The sequence below is a fragment of the Botryllus schlosseri genome, chromosome 13 (genome assembly GCF_051294905.1).
Source record: "Botryllus schlosseri isolate E-star chromosome 13, Bs_hap1, whole genome shotgun sequence".
In the NCBI taxonomy this organism is placed as follows: Eukaryota; Metazoa; Chordata; class Ascidiacea; order Stolidobranchia; family Styelidae; genus Botryllus; species Botryllus schlosseri.
The window spans coordinates 16,855,830-16,876,694 of NC_137248.1; positions in this window are offsets into that span (position 1 = coordinate 16,855,830).

Here is a 20,865-nt window from a genome sequence, read left to right on the forward strand (position 1 = left end):
ATAGCTGACAGTTATGATATGCGGCTCACGCATGAAGCAGGTCTGCCCATCCCTGTTATAGACCTATTTCAATCTTGAATATGTATTTTTTTCATGTGTTTTGCGACTACACTTACACAGAAGCTCAGATTCCATATAACAATAAAACATACTTTTCTGGTACTTATTAAATGAAGCGAAGCCCATAAGAAGTTTGGTCTATGATCCTATGGGTGACGAAGTATTGTTTTGTCCCTGGTTCTGGGGTAGACTTTACGGACGGCACCAAAATATCAGTGTGTGATAGACTGATATCGTCCCGCACCATTTGGTTTCGCACCCCTCGATTAAAACATCCGAACGGCTCCACGCGTTCATTTTCCCGATACGAAGAAGACTAGTCTCATTTTTGTAAATCATATTTTACGTTTTATTATTCACTTACTTTTATTTTGTCTGCGGGGATGGTGTCCGAAATTGAAAGCAACCGATCAATTGGCACTAAATCAAGTCTAGCAGAAATTTTTTTAGTTGAAGTAATCCTCCTAAAATATCTTACTTCGTGTTGATTTATGAAATAGTTTTGGGCTTAAATAGCGTACAGTTTCACCCCCCAAGGGATCCGCGAACCCCTCCTGTTCAAGAACCACTACATTCAAGAGATGCGACTAATTTGGAACTTCTGCTGCAGTCATAGGCATGAACCTAAAAGAAAATGAATGAAAGTATTTCATAGAGCTCGGTAATCGATTTTTTACGAATAATTTTTGCATCACTTATGGAGCTTTACTTATTCAGGGGTGGGCAAACTACGGCCCACGGGCCGCATGCGGCCCGCAACACCGTTCTGTATGGCCCACGAGAGTCTAAAGAAACTTTTTGAAAATATTGATAAAATGCGTACTAACAATCGAATTAATGCAGGGACTTGATTAAACCTTTTCTTAGTATATTTCACCATGATAATTCTAAGACAGTGGTTCTCAAACTGGGGGCGTCCCCCTTGGGGTGTGAAAGCTGAGCTCAACTGAAGAAATTTTTCGCGCGCCATTTACATCCTATTCATATTTATTGCTCTGTATTTAGTTTGAATTTCATACTTCAAAATATATCATCCACAGTCGTGACCTTCCATGCCATCAAACTATCAAACTATTTATTAGGTTTGCCTGCATCTTGGTTTCGTTTTGTGGTATGCCGGCGTGTCTTAATAAGTGTTAGAACCATTGTTCTAAGGTAGGCCTATACATACTTCTTATATTATTATTTATGTTTAATTTCTGGCGCGACAGCCCGATCTCAAGGCCGATGTAGTTTGAAAGATTTCAATTGCTAAACATCACAGATAGATTGCCATAATTCGGATCACAAGTGGGATTTAAGATTGGCCACTCCAGTTTTAATTATTTCAGTGATGTGCTTATAAAAAGGATTCGTGCGTGTCTGAGGTAGATTCGTTCTCTGTATGTGCAGATTTTGGGTATTTATATTTTATCTACACTAGAAGCGTGTTTGAAGCTAACATGGTTATAATGCAGTCAGCATTGTTTGTCCTGGAACCGAACCAAAAATGGAATTAGTAAATCTATGAACAGATCGCCGCTCACAGAGTTAAATTTCAATCATATTCTAGGAATCGAGACTAACGAGTTTCATCTCTATATAGTTTTCACAAATTGGTTATTGAGATCGACCAGCCTATAAAATGTTGCCACTATGTTTCTGACGTATGTACGATATCATCAAAGCAATGTTTGTTTTGTTTTAAATAGGCGCATATATTATCTCCATGTCCTCACTATATAATCAAATACCAATACTGCGTTTTGGTTTGTAATCCCAAATTTATATTGTGCGGCCCGCGAATGGATTCAGATGTTGAATGCGGCCCGCGAGCTCATAAGTTTGCCCACCCCTGACTTATATCGACCGGTAGTATTGGAACCGAGCACATTTATTGACATTTGATCGACATAACAGGCAGTCTCGTTCAGATCACTGTAGTTTATTCTATTAAATGTACATAGCCTATGCCAACGCAATTCAAAGCATGAGAGCAATTAGCTTCGTCTCCATAACATATAATTTCTCTTTGCCTTTTTCGTAGTAGCCCTGTGATTGCACCGTTCAAAAAAATGCGAAAATCACCCGGGGATGGACACCAAAACCTCAAGCATGAAATCGGCGCAGAGGATCAAACAAAAATGATCAGATATTCGGACCGACCAATGTTTCATTTAAGTGGGTTTCATGGTATGATCACCAGTGTAGACGAAGGAAGTAAATGTGTCATCGGAAGCCATGTTGAAGTCGAAAGAATGGTAAAAGCGATCGAGAAACACAATGTGAGTGGTATGTATAGTAGCCTAATACACTAGTATACTGGCTTACAGTTGAAAAAATTATTCATGTTCTTTTACCCAAGCTTATCGAGCTGATACTCATCAGGGGTTATCATCTCTATCATCCGAACATTCAAAACGTTTCTATTTTTTTGCACATATTGGCGAATTCTTTGCTGTAACCACTGAGATATGCGTCCTACATACCGTCTATCACAGAAATCGCCAACTCAAAACGGGTCGCGGGCCAATTTTCAGATTTCGTAGAGGCCGTGGGCCGACATAAAATTGACCATGCAGTCCACCATCACGTTCACAAAACTTTACGTTAGTACAGGGCATGGGCGACGGGAATAGTTACCACCAAAATATGAAGTTAATAAATAAATACAAATGTAACAAAACTATCATGATCTTCACTTTCGTCCTATTTTGACTTATCCGTAGCTCACGATGTGCATTACGACTCTTTTCAACGTCTAAAGCAGTGGTTCCCAAACTTTTTCGGTGTGAGGGCCAAATTTAGAATTTCAGAGTACGGTCGGGGCCGCACGAATACTACGGCTATGAAACGGACCCAAACAGTCATCATGGCTATTTCAGAGTAGTTTTATTGCCCTGGCGAGATTTCAAAACTGTTCACTGTTTACCGCTACTTATCTGCTGTATTGGGTGTCCGTTGAGTGAACCAGCTTTTCTCGCCTAAACTAGGCTTACCATACGTCCTCTTTTAAGAGGATTGAAAGTGTCCTCGGAGGACGCCCTTTTGTCCTCTTTTTTGAGATTTTGTCCTCTTTTTTGAAAATTTAGGCAGATTTAGAGCAAATTGCGAGTGATATGTCGCATACCAGCACAGAAGTGAAGCTCCGGCGGGTATTTCGGAGTGAAAAACGGTGATTTTAGCTCGGTGCGAAAAGATGACCTTTTTTTTTTTTTTTAGGCAACCGATCACAAAGTGGGAAAAATTAACCGGTTTCTGAGAATTTTACTCCGGTTTTGCAAGTTGCAAAATTCTGAAAAAGTGTCCTCTTTTTTGTTTTCCAAAATATGGTAAGCCTAGCCTAAACGCGCGGAGCGCGAGAAATTTCTTTAGTTTTATGACTGAATCGGTCAATATAATCGGGAATTGCATGTTTTGCTATCAATTTTCATCCTGTCTCTGTTCACGTAATCTGATTTACCGGTAGAGCTGAGTGAGGTGTGTTTGAAAAGGTATAGGTATGGCAGGAACGTAACAGCACTTCGTCAGGATCCCGGGCTCCCATAGGGTGATAAACTGACCGTGCATCACGTTGTTTTCTTTTGCCACGAAATTAAAGTTGTACTGTTTAGTGAGACAGCGTGTCGCGCGAATATTTCGATAATTCATGATAAAATCGGTGAATAAGATCGGGAATTGCATTGTTGTCCTCTTTGCCCACGTAATCAGATTTACCGGTAGAGCTGAGTGAGAGGTGTCTTTGAAACTGCAGACCCCGTAAAATTAAACATCTTCGGGCGGACGGACCCCTAGGTAGGACTTCTTTACATGATGTTATTTCGTGACCTCCTGTCTTCTATATCAAAAAATGTAGAATTGCCCAAACCTAAACTGAAAGATCACACGATTTCAGATAGGTATTTCTTCACTGGCATATAATTTTCTTTCATGTGGGATGGTATTTGTCTTGGGAGGTTAAGATTGCCAAGACAAGAACATTCGGCGCCAGTCATTTAGGCGCCTATATGGACAATTAAACCTATATGTATTTTGTATTAATAACGAAGTTTTTGGTCAGCATAAAGGCAGTCCTTTACGGCCAAGGCTTTCTCGCTGCCGATCGTTCTTACACACTTCTTGGAGTCACATGTTACATGGCCTAAAACTTTTTATGTCTTGGTGCGTTGTGGTGCGGTCATGGCCAACGCTGATATGCCCATTTCTATAAATCTTGCGTATTTTTTTTTGGTGGAGAGTACCCAATAATCAAGATAAACGGCGAATTGAAATCGCGCCATGCGCGAAAATTTTTTGAAAAAGTCGCATAAATTTTCAAAAAATACTCTATGATTTATGCAAATTCACGAAATAATTTTGGACCCCCTTCGAGCTCGGCCCCCCTCAATCGGGGGGTTTGGAGCGCGGCAGTTACGGCCCTGACTATAGTACTACCAATTATGCTGCTTTTAGCCGGCTAAGCAGTATGCATCTCGGCGTATTCAAACGTGAGTCACGTGTTGCACATCTAGCTATCATAGGGTTACCATAAGTCCTCTTTCAAGATGATTTGTCCTCTTTTTTAATTTTTTTAAAAGTGTCCTCGGAGCACGCCCAAATGTCTTTATTTTTGAGGATTTTGGTTACATATAGGGCCAAATCCGACTGATATAAATTAAGTCAGTACTGTAGGATCGCTACGGCGGCTATTTCGGGAGCTATGGACCGGAAAGTTGACCTCTTTTTTCAGTCAACCACCTGTTAATGTAAAAGAAAAACTGTATTTTCCGGGAGTTGAGCCTCTTTTTCTTTTTTAGTCAAGCGACCACGAAGTGGGAAAAATTTAACATTTTTCAGGATTTTCCTCCGGTTTTGAAAGTTATCAATACCTATTTATATCTATAGCTACTGCTCGTTCAACTAGAAAGTTAGGGCACATTGCATTGAAACAGCAGTGACGTAACGTTAGCAGTCTATACTTACAACTTTCCTGCAATTCTATAATTAAAAACTACAGAGGCCAAGCCAAGCAAAAGTATTTTATAAATATAAATTTTATTTTTGTCATAGGCTAAATCGATTTCCTAATATATTTTTGGGGCCGCAAGAAGGCTATCTGGGGGCCGCGCTTGGGAATCACTGATCTAAAGCAAGGATAGGCAACATGCGGCCCGCTGGCCGGATCCTGCCCGCGACAAGATTTTGAGCAACCTGCAGAGAGGTTCTACCTTGAAAGTGAAATTCTAATCTGAAAGTATTGACAAATTTTATGCGTCACACAATGTATCCTAGTTTGCCAACCCGAGAAAGATGGCCATGAAACTACTTGTTCTGTTCTGCGATTTGCGAGCAAAGATTTTCGACCATGAAGATTACCAAGACAAGGCTGCGTTCCAATATAACTGAGGTTCACGTGCCGTCTTTACTAAGGGTCTCTACATCCGAATACAGCCAGAGTACAAAGACCTTTTTGACAACTGTGATCGACCCAAGATGTCTGATTGACTCCAACAGCTATTGGAATACATTAGATTAATATATTGATTTGTATTGGTTTCTATACGCTTTAAACTTAAAGTTCCTAGGTGGATAAATAAAGCTCCAGGTCGTTTTTTTATCGTATGGGTCTATAATCTATAGGTAGTATCTGGGCCATTGCACGTCAAGACAATATGCCATTCATATCAGCTAATTCTTCAAATTAATTTTACGTTTCACCGGGAGAAATCAATGCTACAAAATATATTGCCAACTGAATGTATAGAGTATAGACTCTCGGTATACGGACGTTATAGAAATGGTCATCCGCCTTGTCAACGAAAACATTATGGAATGATAATGAATTGATAACCTCTTTTTCATAAAGTGAATTTCAATGGAGCGTAAAATTAATTCAATTTGATCTAACACAAACCAATACTCGTATTCATTCTCAAACATGACGGAAGTCACATACAGATGTTGGTTACACGTCTATGGTCGATCAATATAATTGAATATATGTTTCTCGTAAAACAAAATGTTCGCCAAAGTTGGACCAAGAGGCGATCTCATTGCAACACCGTCAATCTACTGACAAACATATTACATTAAATTTTGGGTCACTATGTTAGCAAGCGCATTGATGTGACGACGAAAGACCGAGAACACATAGAAGATGGAAGAATACCACCATGCAGTTCGTTGGCACTTATCTCGATACTCTTTTGAATTGGTTCTTTCGTCAATAGACTAAATATCTCAAACGAACATATGGAGATCTCGGACACATCGAGATCAACAAATCTGTTAATGTGATTGACTCAAGCAGTTAACACTATAGAACAAACTCGCCGACTCAATATATCTCGCAATCCACTTCTGGTATCATGGACTACAGAAGACGATATTTTTCCTGCATTATTGTGGGTCAATAGTAGACGTGAACACGTGATTCGATCGGGCCGGTGTTGTCATTATGACATGAGGGCCAATTGTTACTAAGATTTGAAGTCCTGATAAACTTAATTCTTAATTTGATATCATTAGATTAATTTATATGTCCAATGGTTACCATGAACAGATCGTTAAACTGACTATTGATCATCAACTCAAAGACTTTCGACAAGAGACGCTTTTCGGACCCACAAAATGTCCAATGTATTTGCATCTACCTTGGATTGGCAAAGTGTCAGTGAGCCGGTGTTTTGCACAAATACAACCCAGGGTAATCTGTCTGACAAAATCTTTGATGCCTGCAACGTAAAAAGATGTGATACCTGAGACAACTAAATGCAACAATTTATCAATATATGTGGCGACGTGATAGTCAGTATTCCGGAGTTGCAGCAAAGAATTCATCAATGTGTCCCACGGCAAATGAGATTAACAAATCACTATGATTCCCTAACTTGGTTCAAATTTTTGGTGACCGGCAATCGTCATCACCGATTTTGACTTCACATATAGAATATAGTAAATTCAAAATACGAGAGGGATATAGTCAGGCCGTGTTATTTTTGGCATTTCAGGAGCCAGATGCCAAAACTGCCAAAAATAAAAATTTCAAAATGCCAAAAATAAGCAATTTTTGCATATGCCAAAAATAACACGCCCTGCCAAATAGTGTATTTCGTTCATGGTTTTGTGTTAACAGGACCGCGTTACAAGCGAGAAGAGCGTTTGTGAAAGGCAGGTTTCTTAATCTGGGTCCAGCCCACCCATTAGGGGTGAAAGCATGGTGTCCTAAATGGTATGGGCACAGCGAGATTGAACGGCTGAATGCATTTAGTTTACGTCATACTTTCCATTTGGCCAAAGGCAATTTTACGACCATTTTTGACCGGCTTGTCGAGCACTAAATTTGATAAAACGGGTATCAATGAGAAGCTGCCGCAGTACTGATTATTAAAATAGAAATTATATTCTGCTCATGGAACTGGAACCCCAAAAATCAACCACGATTTTTGCATTGTGATCGAGTTGGACATTGTGACGCAACAAACTGTCTGGCTATTTCTGAGCTGCATAGTCTCGTTTTGCGTCAATGTTCTTAAACAAGCTAACCTTCCCAGGACTCTTCCATGCGAGTTGGTAATATTAAAGCCACCTGAAGTGACAAAAGCCCTCCGAAAATATATCGGTAGACTGAAGGAGAAATGATAGTCGGGCTACTAAATAGAATGTGTTGAGAGACAACACAGGAAACTCCTGGAAAAGGATCGGGAAGAAAATTCCTTCCGCGATGAGATCGATGGCACTGGCGAAGTGATCTCTTTTCACGATGCATGGAAGCCGGTTCGGCCCTCCAAAGATTTTGAAGCTCTGAAAACCTTTTGTGGATGACTGGCAACATTCTTTCCCTCAACGGCTACTGTTGAAGCCGATATCTCCCAGATTCGCTGGGCGAGAATGAATTTAGGAAAAACTTAGCTGACCTGAGTTTGGAAGCACTGTTACAGTGCAAACGATTTACGTCTATTCAACAGCTGTAACAATCAGCTGTTGAGCGTGTTTGTTAGGCTTTTCTTTCTTTTTTTTGCTTATTGGCACCGATTCCGATGGATACTGCATATTTTGTGGTTTCGTTTGATTTTGTTAACCTTATTGTTTGAAGGCACTGATTATAGGTGGATGCTGCACATTTTGTGGTGTCTTTTGACAAACTAGCCCAAATAAAGCGTTTTTGTGACTAATTCGAGGCTGAAACTATCTATTTAGAGGACGATGCCAAAACTGCTAAAAATAAAAATCGAAAAATGCCAAAAATAAGTTATTTTTGGCAGTTTTGGCATATGCCAAAAATAACACGGCCTGGATATAGTGTAAGCACGAATAGAACAGGATTATGTGCGATTTTCAAATGACACAAATATGTATTTCTGTTGGCAAAGACTTGGTGAAGAATTAGTGATGACGGTGGACTCGAGAACAGACAAATGAAATGAATTGCCAACGTTTGCCTATATTGAGAATCTTCCCCATCAACACTTGGCAGAATGTATTGGGGTTTCAAGCAAGTGCTCAAGGATTGAAGACTTTTGAGCCATGACATGACTGTATTCGAAAGCCGATGGATTATTTAACTATATCTTCGAGATATGATTTGATGTACGGTGGAATACGTTGTTTAATACGGCCTTTTAACCGAGCAGAGAGCAGAGAGTAGAAAGTAGGCATCTTTTTGGGTTGCAGAAAACATTGGTGTCGTAGTAGAAACAACATTGGTTTTCACCACTGGGTGTTGGTGGAGCGCCGCTTTCTTCAGATATGATACGAATTGTAATGGAAAAATTCAAAATTGCGATTTGTTCAGGTAAGTAAATCCAATCTAAACCGAAAGGCACCTTCATCTAATCGTGAACTAACAACCAGTAAACTTCGTCGTCAAATGTCGAATGCTTAGTATCGGTAGGGCTGGGCAAAATCGAGTACCTGGATGATTCGATTCTGAATCACGTAACATGCTTCGAGTCGAGTCGAGTAATCGAGTATCACTCAGTATTACGTCATAACAGAATGTAATACTTGAAGCTCAAATATATACCATTTATGCCACCACAAAGAATATATTGCCTGTTATCCATCCCATAAAAGATACTTTGGTATTTTTTCGACCATACCGATTTCATTGCACTTTGTGACAATGTTGTGGGATAATCACGACTTCGTAAATGTGCTACGTCTAGTAACCTTCGTAGCTTTGTACTATATGTTTCGTATGCTACGATACCGTCAATCAAGGTTTCAAGGCTGCAACAGTCTCGAAACTATGATTCTCGTTGATAAATTAACTTTCAGTGGCGAGAAGCGTATAATTTCAGTACTCGAAAAAATCGTATTTTACTACTCGACTCGAATCATTAAAATTAATACTCGATTCAGATTCGAGTACTCGAATCATTGTGCCCAGCCCTAAGTATCGGGCGCTTATTCGATAGTAGGCGGACAGCGAACAATGCTCACCATGATCACCAATGAATGTTTCTCATGAACACGTCAAAATATTTTTTTTACCTTTTGAGAGACGGATATTTGGGCTGGGAAAGAGTTAGGGCAGGCCTGGGCAAAGTGAGGCCCGCGAAGCTATTCCGTGCGGCCCGCGAAAGGCTGCGCTTGAAATTCAAAATATACAACTTACTTTTTAATGTTGCTGCGTGGATCAAAACCTTAGGATGTCTATACTGAACCGCAACTCCGTTTACTAGCAAGCCTGTTCATTAACATGGCGTGATTACGCAACCCATATAACCCATACGCAACCCATAATAAAGTCATATAATGCAGCAAATTGTGCCGTTACAATTATAGTCACAAAAAGTCACCAAACCTCTCTCTATCGCCATTGTCACATTACGCATTACACGGTCTGTGTTTCAAATTGTTACGCGATGCGTTTCCATGTCCCTAATTCGAAAACAATTCAATCAGTGCCCGTGATTTCTATGAGTCATCATCACCCATAAAGGATGTAAAAAAAAACATGCGGAAATTTTAAATTCAAAGAAAGTTCGGAGGAATAAATGTTTGTTTACTGGAGTCAGGGGTAAACCAGTCCTTTTAGTAGTTAGTGCCGAGCAGGTCGCCGTGTTTAAGGAGTATAATAAAAGTCGCCGGTTCTATGATAAAAACACGACTTGGCCTCGGCCGAGCTCAAGAGAGGTCAAAATGTATCATGATTAACATTGCTTCGAAATATGACGGTGAATAAATATTTTATTGGAAATTAACAGTCACTCCCTCATTCCCCAATATCAACATATCCACTGAACACCATTTAGTGTAATTCACTGCTTTCAATTTGGAAATAAAATCAATACATTGGAGAATACAGCTAAAATTCATGATTTGGCCCGTCAACATATTGTCGGCTTCTCATTTGGCCAGCGTAGAAAAATAATTACCCACCCCTGGGTTAGGGTTAAAGTTGGGGTTAGGGTATCCAAAGATTAGGGTTGGAGGAGGGAAGAATATTAGGGAGTGATGAAGGTTCGGGTATCCAAAGATTAAACTTGAGGTGAGGGACATGATATCCAACCCTAATAGCCCCCTTCCCTAATCTTGAGATACCCTCGGGTAAATATATGTATCGGTTTCGGTCAACATGAGGCGGTACTTTTGGACAAGGCTTCCTCGCCGTCGAGCTTTCTAGCAGCAGATTTCGCAGAGTCGCATGTTCGATGACACGTCTTGGTGTGTCGTGACGCGGCAACGACCGACGCCGAAATACTGATCTCAATAAATTAGGCGTTGGTTTCGGGGAGAGGGATAGCAGTATTAATACTAAGACACCTGGCCACGATACATCGCGCGAATAAAATTTCTCATAGTTTTATAAATATCTGAAAATACTCTATAATTTATGTTAATTCACGAAATAATTTTGCACCCCCTTCGTGTTCAGGCCCGCTTCAATTGGGGGGTTTCGGGTGCGGCAGTGACAACCCTGTGTTTATTTCTCCATACCGTCTTTGAATATCAGCTTTCGACTTTCTTTTTATTTTTATGACATCCCCATTCATCCTTTATGAATGATGATGTCTCATAGTATAAACGAGCACTAATTGATTTATTTTACAAAATAGGTATTTCGAGACGTAGCCTATCACGAAAAAATTTGCAGCGCACTCCGTGTAATGCGTAATGTGACAATAGCAACAAGGAGGTTTGAACTAAAATATATCGGAAGATTGTCTTCATGTGACTTTATTTGTTACGGCATACTTTACTACATTGGCTTTATTTTGAAAGATTACGCATGCGAGCCTGCAAGGGACGTATTAAGCTGCGTATTCGTGGCATATTATTGAACAGGCTTAAAAGTAAACCAATTTCTGTTCCGGTTCAGTTGATACAGCGTATGGTTTTACTCCACGAAGCAATATTTAAAAGTAGGTTTTATGTTTTGAAATCCAGGCAACGGGCCCGAGGGCCGGTCAGAATAGCGTCGCGGACTGCACATCGCCCGTGGGCCGCACTTTGCCCAGTTCTGCCCTAACCCCAACTTTGACCCTAACCCTCTTCCAACCCAAATATCTCTCCAAAGGTTAAAAAAAAATATTTTGACGTTTGGAAAGTTTGACGTCTTCATGAGAAGCATTCATTGGTGATCATGGTGAACATTGCTCGATGTCTGCCTACTATCGAAGAAGCACCTAGTATCGACATATAAAATAACAATGTGCATATCCTTTGTCCATTATGTTACATTGAAACGTTAGCATAGCATTACGATTCGATTATACTGTATTGGCATTGTATGATATCATGCTCTGTGAAAATTCCGACTACATACTGGCATAGATGTCCGTCAATCACCCGATCGCGGAATCACGCAAACAGTTACTGTCTGCAAATCGTTTTCCCAAACTAACAGACAAATATTCTGGCAGTGTACGCCATGACAGAAGCGGGTGTTATGAGCCTTGGAATGATACCAGGAAGCGATTACTCTTCGACCGGAAAAATATATAAGGGTATGGAGCTGAAGGTACATATTATTAAGCAGCTTGTGATAAGTGTCCAGCTCTACCGTCGATATAATTGTGCAGTGTCAAATTTGTCTTGTTGGTAGATTGTGGATTCAGAATCTGAAAGAGAATGTCTACCGGCGGAGGATGGAGAAATCCGAATTCGTGGCGCAGCGGTAGGTGCACATTATATTTTGCAACGATCTTCTCGCCAAACGGATGTAGGATATATGAAAAAAAGTGTTGGTTCGCACGACTCCAACCCAAACTACCGTTATACCGTTCCATATGCCATCGACAGTTTAATATAGTTCCCATGTTGCTAGCTTTCACGATTTAGGACAGTGGTTCTCAACCGTTTTGGACATGCGCCCCCTTTGGCGACGTCAAATAAATTGCGCCCTCCTGCACTGCGCCTCCCTGCACTTATCGTCATGTCAAAACGAGCACATCATCTGATACAGAGGTGGGCAACCATTTTGCTAATCACGGCGGCATTTCGATTACTTATGTAGACTAAGGCCGCATTCCAGGGCATAGTTGCAATGAACTATCTGGACGCAAAATACCTATCTTAAACCGTCCATAATCATTCCCGATGAACTCCGGACTATTCTACTTTTCACAACGGCCTATTGTACGCACCGAAATCGCGAGTGGCAGTGTTATGAATAGTTGCTGGGATTGCATATTGTCGCGCAAGGCGAAAAAATTTTTCAGAGCCACGAATGAATTCCGTAATTACTAGAAGCAGTATCACATATTACTACCAAATATTTTTCATTTCTCAGCCCATGTGATCAGATTCACCAGTAAAGTTGAGGGAAGCAGTGCATTCGAAAATTTAGGGCAAGTTATAAATGCTAATCCATCTTCGCGTGAGCCAATTGTTATTAGTAGGGCGATTTTTTTTTGACCTAAAAAACGAAAGATTTTGACCTAAAAAATCTAAATTTTGACATTTTTTGACCTTAAAAAACTAAATTTTGACCAAATTTTGACCTAACGTATGCAAATTAGGTGTTTTCCCAAAAAATGTTAGAATTTTACTACTTATCCTCATTTCTGGTTTGAATTGTCTGTCCTTACGAAGTAGTTTTCCCAGATAAACTTGTTTGACTCAAAAACTGACAAATTTTTACAGGACGAAATATTATTTTAACAAAATTTGGCCCTATGATGAATTCCAGTACATGATGTACTCTGGTGAAAATAATTAAAATTTGTTGTAGTACAACGAAAGATACTTTCCTGCATTCTCGGCAGGGATATCTAATAGATATCTAGTTCTAGATATCCCTGATTCTCGGGTAAGAAGTGTCTGTTTAACTAAGTAGCTTGCCAAGGATGAAGATGTGGCGTCGAGTGGCGAGATAGCGTAGTGGGATAATCCACAGCTACGACACCAATGGGTTTTAGGTTCTAGTCCGACCGAGGTCGACTCCAGAATTCCTACCCAAGTGTTGAAGGTTTATCTAGGTTCCTCCTCGCCATCTCATCCGCGTAAGCGGTGTCTTACAAAAAGCATAGAAGTGGGCCGTGCTACAAGTCGGCAGAAACTCGGCGGATACGGAATCGAAAATAAGGAATATCGGCCTGGTGTAAATGGCCATTGTAGTCGACAAACACCATGAATATACAAACAACAACAGCAAGAAGAATGGAGAAAGAACGTTCAACTGTAGCAGCTATTGGCTGGCAACACTGAAGTCGTGCATGCGTACACTGCTGGTGACACACCGTGTTGCTTCATTCTGACAATGGTGTGCATCTCAATTTTTGTAAGAACCATGCAATGCCTACGCAGTCTTGCTTCACTTAGAATATTGCAGTACGTTGAGCATAACACCGTGTCCACCTATTTGTTTCATTTGACTGTTTATGATTCACAATGAGCAGACAATGCGCCGTCTGCCACGGTAGGCCTATAAAGTAGGCTACAAACTGTAAAATGTCAAACGATAAGTTCACCGATTGTGCAAAATCTACAATACAAATAAAATGCAGGTTGCGAAAAATTTTGTCAATTTTGACATTTTTTGACCTAACGCTAAAATTTTGACCTTGTTTTGACTTTTTTTGACATGTCAAAAAAAAATCGCCCTAGTTATTAGTCACTTTGTTGAATGCTCTTATTTCTTAACGAATCCCATTCTTGCTCAGATTAAGAAGGGCGTTACCGTATTAAAATCGAAAAATCAAGTCGTGTTGAATTGCGCGAAGAAAATTTCAAGATTAATTAATATTTGCACGTCTACGGCCGCTAACACATACTAATTGAATTAGGCGTAGACGGCCACACAAATTCCCTTTTACTGCCACATGCGGTACGATCTTATCTAAAAGTATACATAAGGTATATCTTACGCCAAGTTTGAATCCGCCTTCCAGTTGTTGCTTCTTTTACATTTCTGACAAATTTCCCCAAACTTTTTTAAAAATAGCAAAAAAAAACATTGAACAGGACATCGATTTATTTCAATGTAGGCTGCACTGAGAGTAATCCTAATGCTGGTAGCGATTACAGAGAGCACGGCGTCGTTCTGTCCTGCCATGCTAACTTTGATCAGTTTTGGAATTGAGTTAAATTGTGTTGATTTAGGGTAGCCTAATTGGGGCCGAAACCGGGCAACCTATTGCATCTTGGGCAGTGCAGTAGGCCAGCTATTGCCAACAGCTACACAGCGCACCGAGCTTTAAGCTACTGCCAAGGCTATGAAGTAATGAATGACTTACTCGTGGGTATTACTCTAAATCAGTAGTTCTTAACCTTTTTTCCTCCAGCGCCCCCTTTCAAAAATTTTCGTGCTCCAGTCCCCCCAACCTCATATTGTAAGTAATGTAGTAAAGACAATGAGTAAGAGGGAGGGCCGTAACAGCACTTCGTCAACCCCCCTAAAAACGATTGCCTTGCGCACCCATAGCGTGATAAACGAAACTTCTGAGGGCTTCGCCCCCAAGAACCCCGTAGCGTGATTTCGATGGTCAGCAAAGTTTGTGTGGCCTGGTTGCCCTAGGTACCAAAATTTTCTATAATGCACGAATGAATACGTGGTAATTACATATATAAGTCGCTATAAACTTTTTATCCTTTCAGCCCGCGTAATCAGATTTACCAGTAGCGCTGAGTGAGCTGTTGTATGGGAAAATAAGGGGCACGTAATTACTAATTACACATATTCGGGCGTGCCCGTAGATACAATTAATTCGTTACCAGGGCCGTGACAGCACTTCGTCAGCCCCCAAAAAACGTTGGTCGTGGCCCCCTATCGGGTGATAAACCAAACTTCCGGGGGGCTTCGCCCCCAGACCCCTCCTCGCCTATCCGCTGTTTGCTGATATTAGTCATCTACATTGCATGTTCATTCACTGAGCCAGCGAATGCGAAGCGCGAAAAATTTCAATAATAATTGATTGAATTGGTCAATATGATCGGGAATTGCTTGTTTATTGATATCAATTTTTATCCTCTCTCTGCTCACGTAAACAGATTTACCGGTAGAGCTGAGTGATGTGTTATTGAAAAGGTAGGACCCCTCAATAATATCTATACATCTTCGGGCGTATACCCGTTGGCAGGAAAGAAACGGCACTTCGTCAGGCCCCCCGAAAAAACTTGGGTCTTGGGCTCCCATAGGGTGATAAACCGACCGCCCCTCATCACGTTATTCGCTTTCACCACGAAATCAGCTGTACTGTTTAGCGAGCCAGTGCGAAGCGTGAAAACCTGTGATAATAATTCATGATAAAATCGGTCAGTAAGATCGGGAATTGCATATATATTGCTATCAATTTCTTGTGCTCTCTGCTCACGTTACCAGATTTACCGGTAGAGCTGAGTGAGGTACAATGTTCCCTCTAAGCTGCGCACGTGCGCAGTGCCGACACGGTCTCTGCGCACAGAAAATCTACGTTGCGCACAACAAATACGAAGTTACAACCTTTTTTTAGTCGTTACGCACTGTTGACCAAGGGTCTGAGCAGTGAGTTGTTGAGTGTGCGCAGACTCATCAAAACGTGGAGCGAACATTGTGAGGTGTCTTGGAAACTGTAGGGCCCGTAACTAGTAATTAAACATATTCGGGCGGGCGAACCCGTTGGCACGACTTCGTTGGATGGTGTTATTTCGTGACTTCCTTTCTGCTATATCAAAAAATATAGAATCGCCCAAGAGGGATATCGCCCAACAGGAATATCTAGTTTTAGATATCCCTGTCGCCCAATCGTACCAAACTAAAAGACACACACGATTTCAAATTGGTATTTCTTCACTGGCATATAATTTTTCCCTGCCAGATGGAATTCGTCTTCTGGTGTTCAAGACAGGAACATTCGGTGCCAGTCATTTAGGCGCCCATGGACAATTAAACCTATACGTCTTTTGTCCGCCATATATAACGAATTTTTCGGTGTTAATTTGCTCTGAATACTCATTAAGGATATGTCCTACCACCACATCATCTACTGCGAAGCCATTTTTCTCCAGCGCCCCTATAACGCCCCCCTGAGCCCAGCGCCCCCCATATCGCCCCCTGAGCGTTTCCGCCCCCTTGAAAATCGCAAGCGCCCCTTGGGGGGCGCTGGAGGCAAGGTTAAGAACCACTGCTCTAAATCCCCATAGAATATCAAAAATTTGCTCAAATGAAGTTGAAATCAGCCTATACTGCGTTGAGCGCGACTACTGGAGTTTGAGTTTGGCAAGCTTTCTTGAATACGAAATAAGGTTATTCTTCAACAATTGTATTTTCAGAATGGTTGTGAAACACATGTTTAGTCACAATTCATACAGACTTTGTCAATTTCTCGCCCCCCCCCTGAGAGCATCCCGCGCACCCCAAGGGGGGCGCGCCCCCCAGGTTGAGAACCACTGATTTAACACATCCAACGATGGTTAATGTCATATAAAATATGGACAGGATTAAGTACCAATATTCTGAGTATAATTTCATATGCATAAAGATGTGACAAAGTAGTCGTCATTGGTACTCCGGTATAGAAGTAGAAGTATACTATGCTGTACATGTTTTACTGAATTACAGATATAAGTAGCCATTTCTGAGATATCCCTGACCTATAGTACAGATGGAAGTAGAAATTGAAGATTTGAAAATTACTAAAGCAAGTAGTTTCAAGAATTGGATTCAGTGGAAACGATGCATACTTTTTGTCACCTATTCAAATTCGCAGAGAGCATATTTACGACTAACGCACAGTCACTAATGCGACTTAGATTGGTGCAATTTTCTCAAATAAATTCAGCTATCGTGATACACGAGCTATTTCACGCTCACATAACGACTATTTCACTCGTACACGTGATGAAAACCAGTCTGAAACTACTTTCTCCCTAACACAATTCTTAGTTAAAATGTAGGTAGTTCGGGTTTGGGTTTTCTACTGACCAGGTGACCATCTCTGTTAGGACATGGGGCCACTACTTTCACACCGGTTTTTGGCTTGTACGAAATTATCCTTAAAGGGATGATCTGACATTCTCGTCTGTCTGCTATTTTCTTTAGAGTTTAGATGGTAAAAAACGGCATTCAAACCGGACATTACATATTCCCATTTATGACTATATTTATTTCGTCTGTAAGTAGATCTGTATTGGATTGATATAGATATAGTCCGGTCACTCTAGTCTAGTGCATGGGTTCTTATTAGGGAGGCCTGAAACCTGTAGGAAGAACGTGCAATGATGCAGATCAGGTGTCAGAGTTCACAACCGTCAAATTATAAATACTTTCAAATTTACATTGGGTTTATATTGTGACATCATTTGTTTTTTGTTTTGTTTGGCGCGGTAGAACTATTCCGTCATCGGTTTATTAGGTTTTGTTTGGTATCCGCAAGAGAAGAAACTCACGTGGTTTGTAGCAGTATATTTACTATGCGATGCGCAGGTTACTAAAGGATACCTCAATAACCACGACGCTTCAATAGCTATTCGTGGTAGATCGCATTAAGGACATTATCCGCTACAATTCATTACAGGTCAGTCCACTCCAGTCAGTCCAGGTTTATTGAATGTTCTTTTTGTTTATTGTTGGCGGAAAGACTGACTTGTAGTGCGGAGCGGAACGACATACTCTCTGGTCCTATACTCCAATCGTGTTTGCTAAAGCTCTGGTACAACTCTGGCCGGATTCTAGAAATGACCGTGATCCGGTCCGAAAAACTGCGATAGTAATTATTTACTCACAGATATTGGTGACAACCTTTTTTAGCACCATATTCCATTAGAAATGACCTTTCCATAAGCGCACGTTACAAAAATCGCAATCAATAATTGAATCACGCTCAATGAAAATACTCTCGTTTAAATAGGTTAGCCCGACTGAGCTTGAATCAGTCATCATAAGACATCCAAAAGTGTTGGCCGTTGCAGTAGTTGCGTTACAAAACGAAACCTCAGGAGAGGTCCCGAAGGCATTTGTGGTGCCCAAAGACAAAAGCTTGACAAGTGACGAAGTCCATTTAATCGTCAACGGTATGGACTAGTTCAAGTTAATTTGTCTGCTCATTTGTAGATGATTGCCTCGATTTACAGATAACCTGATTGACTACAAGCGTCTACGAGGCGGCGTCGAATTTGTTCGTGAGATAACAATTTCTACAACAGGCAAAATCCAACGAAATAAACTCCGATAGTTGTTCATCTTTTTTTCGCGAACATTGCACTGGTCAACACATGTTTTTAGGCAGACAAAGTAAGAGTGGTTCTGGGGGTTCTGAAGGGCACTGATACCGAATATAACCTTAGTTTTTTTTTCAAATTGGCTCATGTGGAGATAACCAATGGGGCTATTTTGATTAAAATCTCCCATTTTCGCGGTAATGACTAGATATCAAATCGGCTCAGTCATACTATAAAGTTTAGAAAGTCGATCTACTTGTTATTTTTACAGGCAGAAGACTCTTTTAAATCAGAATACAGCAACAGCACTATATTTCGGGGTAATAGATTTATCACAGTTACAGATTTTCACGGATATCATGTACAGAAATAAACTCCAGTCATGTACATAAGTATTTACCTAGATACTCAAATAACGTGGCATTAATTCAATCAGTTTTATGTCAACCGCCCATTGTAAATTTGATATAATCAGTTGGAATATAATATTATTGATATATTTAAATATTTTAAATCACAATTGTATTTTTGTAAGATTTTCGCCTCCAAGTTATTTAGTTTCTTGAAAGGTCGTGGCAATGGTCTGACAAATTATGTTAAATTGTTCATCTCATGTGCCCTGATGTCTTTCTTTGGTTGTTCTGATGTCTTGGTAGAGCCTCCCTCCTTGATAATCAACAAGATGATCAGGAAACATATCAAGATTTATGAACAGGAAGTGAACTTTTATGCTCATGTTTGTGCTCAAGTGTTCGATATGCAGATACGAATTTTCGGACCAACTGTTTGTGGTTGGGTGCTTTATGATCATCTAAAAAGTTTTATTTACTACATCTTAGGATAAATTACATGCAGTAAACTCCTTCCTAATATGAAATTGGAATCTTTCATCGGTATTCGAATATACCAGATTCCAGATTTAAGCTTCACGTTTGATAGGGTTACTAGGTATACCCACTTTGTTGACTCAGCGGATAATTATCCATTTACCAGTCAAAAGAAAGGAGACGCGCATGAGTATTGTAGTTAAGCCTTCTAAGGACAAATTTTATAGTTTTATACTCCTCTTTAATATTGGTAGAATGACCAATTGATACAGGAGAATATGTATTTCCGTAGTGCAAAAGTACAATTTTCAGGCTTGACAAACTGCTTTTTTGACAAACAAATATTTCGCATCATGTCATGTTAATATTTATTGAATGACTGATGATGACATTAGGGTTCTTCATAGTCAATTAGTTATCCATGTGCAGTATAAAATTAGAAAAAACTACGATTTTCTTTCTACCAAGTGAAATATTTAAGGGTAAATACAGAAATTATGTGTTTTTTAGGGGTGTAAATATCTTCTGACAAAGAGCCAATCTGACAAAACTAATGTGATATTCGTAATCAGCAACCTCAAAAAACCAAGAAACGGCTCTCAGATGTTCTGCCTAAAAATAAATTTGATTTTTTTGACCAGTGTTATCTATGATTTAATTTAATATGATTGTATCATTTACTCGCAACCCATGACATTTATTTTGTCGTCGAAAATATTATTAATATATATGTATCAGATATCATATATTTACGAAATTATCGGAGCAGAATTTAGCTTACGCCATCCAAGTGCTGGCCCAAATAAGCGAGATCGGCTTGTAATTTCAATTTTGGTACTTGCAATGACCGACCTTTGGTTGTAAGATACTTTATTCGTCGCAAAACGTTACAGTATTTATTTGAAGCTTGACGCGGTCATGATCGAGAAGAATCTGCTGTAAACGCTGTATGTAGGATCCCACATTAATTTAGTATGTTACTTGTTGTTATAATGGATTCGGAGCATGCTTTAGCAGATATACAATATTTAGGAAAATACTCAAGTTCCACGACATTGAATTTCGCACTTTTCTTATTGTGCATTCGTCTGTGGATCAAAACTATTAATGACTTGGTTGTAGCTGATTTTATTATCCGCTGAAACCACTTTGTGTTTCTGTATATTCTATAAAGTCATTTACACTCTCCGAGCGACGCCAGCATAGCAGCAGTACCCGCGTAATTGGAATGTTCTGTGATTCTTCCGTGAAAGTAATATATAGCCAACCACCTTTGCAGTACCAATTGAAAATTTATCAGATGAGAACAGAATAGAATAATACACTATATTTGTATTGTATTTTCACGAGTGATTTGTTATTGTACAATAACGAATAAAATTTCGGATTCTAAACGAATTGTTGGTTCGTGATGTGTTCAGAGAGAGAGAGAGAG